This window comes from Telmatherina bonti, assembly GCF_933228915.1.
Source record: "Telmatherina bonti genome assembly, chromosome: 11".
Lineage (NCBI taxonomy): Eukaryota > Metazoa > Chordata > Actinopteri > Atheriniformes > Telmatherinidae > Telmatherina > Telmatherina bonti.
In genome coordinates, this window is record NC_136629.1 from 13,636,472 (window position 1) to 13,643,854 (window position 7,383).

Below are 7,383 nucleotides of genomic sequence, written 5' to 3' on the forward strand. Positions count from 1 at the left end.
CCTGACAAACCTGCACTCCATGTATCAGAGGCTACTGGTGGTGGATCGTTCGGCGATTCATTTCTCCCAGAATTAACTTCTCACATGGCTGTGAACGAGCAGCAGTCAAGTGCACCAAAATGGCTATGTTGGGCTGTGAAGGAGGAGACTTGGCTGTCAGGATGTGATATTTTGTGTTCTCTTTATGTCCTGGTTTCCTGTTTTAGTTTGAAGTTTTCCTGGCTTTTCCTGGTTTTGCTTTCTCGCTCATTAGCTCACCTGGACTCATTAGTTAAGTCACTCCACCTGTGTCTCGTTCTGTATGTGTATATATACAGCTTGGTTTCTGTTTTTAGTTGCTGGATCATTGTGTGTGTTAGACCATGTTTCCATTGTTAGTTCTGCCTTCAGTTTAAACTGTGATTAAAACCTCTTAAGTTCTGCATCTCTAGCTCCCTTCTCCTGAATTTGGGTCCACACTGCCACCACCATTTGAGATCAGCGTAACTTGGCAGGACCAACACTTGTCACAATATGGCATTAACAGCTGCAGATTTGTAGATGTCAATATCTATAATCAACTATACATGTGAAATTCCCCCTTCAAACAGACTTGGAACTTCCTCCCATGGTAGCAGAATTTATGGTACTTAGTTACTTACCCCAAAGTTACTGTCAAAATGATACAGATCAATGTCAAAAGTTGATAATACAAATTTCTTGCCAACTTCAAAATGGGAGATCAGTTCTAGTCAGCCGCCTTGGCTTCAAATATGTTCAAATCTACAACTCATACAAAACAAAGTCCTTCGTAGAACGCATTAGACAGGACAAAAGATGTTTAAGATGGGTCTTAATCACTCAGAAACACAAACACTGAAATCATGTAATATTAGATATTTGTGGATTTTCAAAAGTTTAATAAGGTGTCTACCAGCAAGAAAATGTTTTCACTTTCAAGGAACAGGTAAATTAAAAGAAACATTTTAAACTCCATTTAGGTTTTAAAACATTAATTTAACTTAGGAAAATAAGTTAAATGACATCATTATTACATTTTATCACAGCTACAGCAGGGAGAGCTACATAGGTAACCCTGAAACCCACATAGCCAGTGCACTCTGAACACATAGAACCTACATTGAGAAATTGAGTTATGATACAAATTTAATGGTTTCATAAACTTTTTTGGTATATCAAATGTGCACCCAGCGTAATGGCTATTCTGCCATGCCCATGACAGAACTGACTGTTCCCAAAATGGATTCAGCTGACTTTCCCCGTGTAATGGGTGGTGAATGTTGGACTCAAGAACCAGTGACCAGTGGATTGACAAAAATATATCATCATGGTGATTGTGTCAAAAGTCTGGGAAAGGGGAAATGCCAAAAGGAGAAGACTGAATGCCCACATGGTTTGGTGTGTGAGTTGAAAAACCATCCAGAATGGGGGGGAAAAAAAACTCCAGGTCCCAAGCAGGTCTTAAAAAATCCCAGAGGGGCCAGAGGAAGAAAGCACGGTCAGGGTCAGATCCAGATCCAGATCCAGATCCAGATTCTGGGTAGGTCTGATCAACTCACAGGAGTTAAGGCTGGCTCTCAGATAATCTGGAAGAGAAACGAGGGTTGTATGGTGCATAAGAGGAGTAGAACAGGTGAAGTGGATAAAGTTGATTGGTGATAATTGCAGTGAGCAGGAAGCACACCCAAATAAGGCAGGAGTCAGCGAGGCAGACCAGAACCATGACACCCCAGCTTCATATTCCAGTTAGCAGCTCAACTTCTCAACCTCTGAACTGCTTTCTGAAGAAACTCAGCTGGTGGGAAGAGGCATTCTGAGAGCAAAAAAACGTCATTGATTTGGTTTCGGACAAACCCTGGTATCTCAGTCTCGAGAGTGCATCTGAGGTGTTGGCTGACACCAGGGGTGTTTCCTGGACCTGGGAACATTAGGGGCTGAGCCAACAGCTTTGTCGAGGAATCTCTGTGAACCAACGCAATAAAAAAAAGGCTTTTTATTTAACTTTTCTTGTCTGTCCTGGTCCTCTTTGAGATTTGCCAGATTTTTATCATTATAGGTGACACAAAAAGCTTATCTTAGGAGGGAACTGACCTTTGCAACATGATTACCCTGCAAGTGTAATTTATTGGGGAATATTGGCTCAATATAGTATAATTATTAAATATGCTACTTAACAGTTTAAATGTATTAAATTGATCCTCTCTGGATTTTTGGATATCATGCCTGCATGCAAATATTTGTGTATATGATAAATGTAGAATGCGAACATAATAAATACGTTCTATTTTCCAGAGTAAATCTTTGAAATGCAAAGCGACAGAACAGTTCACTCAATTTTATGGTAGTTAAAATAAATCAAATTAATATATGTTGCTAAATTTACATCAGATAGCCTCATCTTAATCAACAAAAAAGACAAATCTTCAGGCACTGCATGGCAGGACCATGTGTCCAACTGGACTCCCAGCAGTCTGACCAGCACTTATCTACACTGGACCTTCCTGTCTTATTTACTGGTTGTGTTGTGTATGTCACGTCTGCTAAATGACAGTAGTAGTAGTAGAGGTACTAATCACACTGACTATTCTTTCCATAAATAACTGCAAACATGAAACACAGCTCAATCAGAACAAAACTGCAACCGTTCATTTAATCAGTAATGTAGCCTAGTTTAGTCTCCTGGACTACTCTGATTTGTCCCTCCCTGTCTCCTACACCCCATCCTGGAGCAACACACACACAAGAACCACCATCCTCATTAACACATAAACACCCAACAGCTGAGATCATGATAGGAAATAACATTATAATAAAGCTGTTTGTTTTCTATCTACATCTGAACTGAAGCTACATCTAGAAACAAAACTTACAACACTGATGTTAAAGCTGTTTTCATCTACTGCAACACAACGCATGTGCATGCACATGAACACTAGCAGCAGCACCTCCTCCTTAGTGGTTATGGGAAATTTGGGGTGTTTTCCAGTCTCATACACTTCACCACTAGATTTAGCCCAAATGTGTGTAACAGAAAAAGACGAAGCTAACGGTTTAGCATAACTAGCTTAACTTTCAAAGTATCAAGTACTGTCACAATTAAATGATCTGCCTCATGTTCAAATCATTTTGACGACATACAGGGTTTAAATGACTTGTTTACCTGTTTCATGTGTTCCCCAGAGACTCGCTGTCCACTGGCAGCCATCACAAGAGTTGCTTCTCCTCGTTAAATAAAAATCATCTGATCTGTATTTTAACCGCTAATGAAATCTGCTAAGGAATAAAACACCGAGCTGACAGTCAATAAAACACAGTAAAATTTTTGTATCTGTGTTGCATTCACAAGCCAGGAAATTACAAAACTACCTTCTTAATTAATGTCATAAGGCGGATCAGGTAATGTAAGCTTATTTCTTCTGGGCTGAAAAATCATTCGGGGCTGCAGCCGGGGATGCATATTTTGGCGTAATGGCTATCTGTGAATGGCTTTCTGTTCTTGACTGTAGCTAAAGTACTAGCACTAGTCACCTTGTTGGTGTACACGCACGGACTGCTGCTGACTAGCTTTCACTGCACAGTAGCTCTTGGCATGTTTTCTTAATGCTGCCCCCTGCTAGATATTTCTTCCTAGCACAATGGTTCATTAATTTGAGTCTGATGTGTTGGAGCAGGGAAACATCTAAATCCCACTAAGGCTGCTGTCATGCAGGTTCTTATTGTTGGAGAGGATGTAAAGGACGATACAAGTCTTTACAGAAAGCCATTTCTGAGAAATGTTGTATTCTCATTTCTGCTAATATTTGCATGAATGTTGCAAAATCCTGCATAAAAAGATTTTTTCTTTAACTTCCTTAGAAGGTCAGATATAAATCATCAGAAATCATTTCCTTTCTCACACATTTGTGTCACACTTTAGATATGTAGATCTGCAGTATTAAAGGGTAAATATGGCTTTATTTACACATAAAAATAGCGTCAAATTGGAAACTGATTTTAATATAGTTTCTATAAAACGTTCTCTTTCAAATTTTTCTTTTTATATGTAAAGATAATGAAGCAGATTACAGAGTTATGAACATGAATATGCATACAAAGTGTGACAAGACTAAGTTTTATACAAACAGCTCATTGTAAACTGGGTAATGGAATATTTATACATCAACAACACCTCAAGGAAGAAAAGCTACAATTACCTCAACATCAGCCATCAGTATGTACACCACATGTGGTGGAATGGATTGTCATCTGAACTGAATGTCCTTTGATCCTGGACGACATCGCTGCAGTTGATACTCTGGTGTGTATCACATTTACTTTTCTTCATTATGATTGTTTTTCTTGGTGTCAGACATCTTAATTCGTTTCCGAACCCCAAGACACTTTAGGTTATTTGACAATTATTTAATAAACTGCTCAGTTGTAATTTGAGGTGTTGCTTCATGGTTTCTGGTCATCAGTTCTCATCGTTTGATTCGCACATTTGCCTCACCTGTGCCTTGTTAGTTGCTGAGTATTTAAGCTCTTTGTTCATTGTAGTTGTCGTTTTGTCAAGTGAAGTCTTTATTAAACAGCTTTTTCTGCATCAGCCTGCCTTCCAGTGCTGTTGTGAAGCTTGTTCCATCCTCCACGAGAACCTTTTTCTTGTTCTCGAGGCTCCGAGAAGAAAATGACGTCATTTTGTTCTTGCGGACGCCTTTGAAGGCATTTCTCGACACATCGGGCTGGCAGAACTTTTTTCTTGCGGAGCTCTGAGAAGTATCGTGTGATTGGTCGGACATTTGAGGTGGGCGTCGTTAACACGGAAAAAACATGAAGCGGAGTTGCTGCTTCCGCGTTCTTGCTGTTGCCAGTAAAACGGATTGTTTTGATAAAACAGCTGATCGAGGTGGTGAGGAAGTACGAACATTTTTACATGTGGCATTAAAACACTCGGACCCAGCACAACCCACCCTGCCGCGGACGAAGTTGCTTGTTAAATATGAAACTAGAAAAGCACTTGGATAGCAGAAACCTCCGCCAAGCACAATATTAAAATCCTTTTAAAAAATCCTGGATCCAAACGGTGATACGGATCACCACCAAAATTTAATCAGTTCTTCATTTTCACATTTCCAACATATTATAAAAATCCGTCTGTCACCTTTTGAGTTATCTTGAGCACAAAGACGTCGGGAAAAACAACCTGCTTGGTGGAAGTAACAACTGGGTTCATTGCACATAAAAGCAGACATCGCCCCCCAGTGATCCCTCCCCGCTGCAGATGTGCTTCTCGTGTAGGAGGTATGGACCTGACGAAAAAGAAGTTTTTTCTTGTTCTTGCAGCCTCGAGAAGCAAGAACTGTGGAGGATGGAACAAGCTTAAGCTTCCAATCTGAGTTCCACTCTATGCATTGATTCTTACAGAATGAAGTGGCCATCTGCAGACCTAGTGGGTCACCCCTACATCACTTCTGCAGAACTCGTTGGAATGGCATCATTGCCCTACTTCTGTAGGGAGGGGGAAGGAAACGACAACAAAAAAGCACTGCCGCAAGCACTACATGGCAGCATGTGTCCAACTGTAGTCTGTAGTCTGACTACCAGTAATTATGTTTGATTTCTTGTGTTCTTACACTCAGATGAGTGAGACAACAAGTTTCTTTTATTGATGTCCGAACCAAGATTTTGTTGGCAAGTTGGGAAACCCCATAGTTGACGAGAACATGCACACATGGTCTGAACAAGTTTGAACTTATTAGACTAAACAGGACCTTCTACTGGACCTGAGCCGTGCAATGATGGTCCGTAGACATTTTCTGTACTTGAACCTGCTGACTTGACCAAATGTGGCCAAAGTTGACAGTGAACTGAATTGTTTCAACCATTACTGATTTTTGCTTGGTCTGCAGAATTGCTTTGACATTTTCTGGACAGAAGTGAGTGCTGCTGACCATTTTGCCCTTGCAGGTATGAAGTGGGCTGTTAGGCTTTTCTTCAGGCAACTAATAACATTTCAAGCCCTTCAGCTACCTCCGCAAAAAGTAACGTTTGATTCTTTTTGATGTTACTGTCATCTGAAATTCAGATAGATTTTCATCGCTAAATGACCGTATCTCAGACTGGCTTATTTACTGCATATCTCGTTTTGTAATCAGTTTTAACGTTTTCTTTGTGTGGGGACAAGATGTGAACTTTGACCAACAAACAAACCTTCTGCCCATGTAACTTGGACAGGCACCACCAAAATGGACACTATTTATCTGCTAGCATTGTAATTTTCCAATATGGAGACCATACTTGAGAAATAATTGTTTTTTTATGTTACATAACAAAAAGTGTTTATTTAAGTTATGGTATTTTTTTTTTTATCAGTTACAAAGACATGTTATATGTTATCACTTATATGCCTGACATTGCAGAAGATATTAAAGAGTGGTTATATTTGGGTTAACATCCCTACATACCTTTTTCATGTTGTCTCTGGTCTTGGCTTGTTGATGTATTCAACTCCTGTATCCAGAGATTCCTTTTGTAAGTTATATATGGATTTTTTATCCCATAATGGCCGTTACAAAGACATTTCAGTCAAGTAGGGCTGCAGGCAATGTTGATAAAATTCTTATTATGGTTTAGGCAATATCCAGATTGGAAAAAACGTATTCACAAGAGCTTTTGGAAATGGGTTTTTACTGTTGACAACATGGAAAGGCATTGAACATGGTGCACACTGCACAATACATCTATGCAGAAATGTTCAGTGCTAAATAAATGGCAATATGTTGTCAGTCTTGTTTAGACATCTGAAGAACTTCACAAGCAACGACCTCCTGGGGACTTTCAATGCATCCCTTCACAAATTTATAGCTAGCTTGCTGGAACTGTACCGGTACAAGAAGGAAGCTCTTTGCGAGAAAATGAAGGACCTCCTGGATAAACCCGATGAACAGTTGAGGGAAATGCTCTTTTAACAGACATTTTTAGAAAAGTATTAATATATTTTTTATCATAAGAGAAACAAAAAAAAAATGTTGGCTTCAGGAAAAACACATTAGTAGACGTGTCAGTAAAAAATTAGTGTCATTGCTCTGTTATTTTACAGTATTTAAAAATTAAATTGTTAATATGGTTGCAGTGCAATTTTTTTTAACTTGTACGTGTTGCTGTTTGATGTGCTTTATCTTCTTTACTATGAGTTTCAATTTTGCATTGTATAAAAGTACATTACTTTACTAAATGAAATGCTTGCTTTCTACTGAATGCTCATTACACATCGAGCAATGTGTCCCACTGAAAGACTGCAGCACTGAGGCGTTCCCTTCTGAGAGGATCACTCTTAATATCCCAATAATTATGTTTTTAAGATTAAATAACCTGAGCTGTTAGATGCCGACCTTGTCTGTGAGG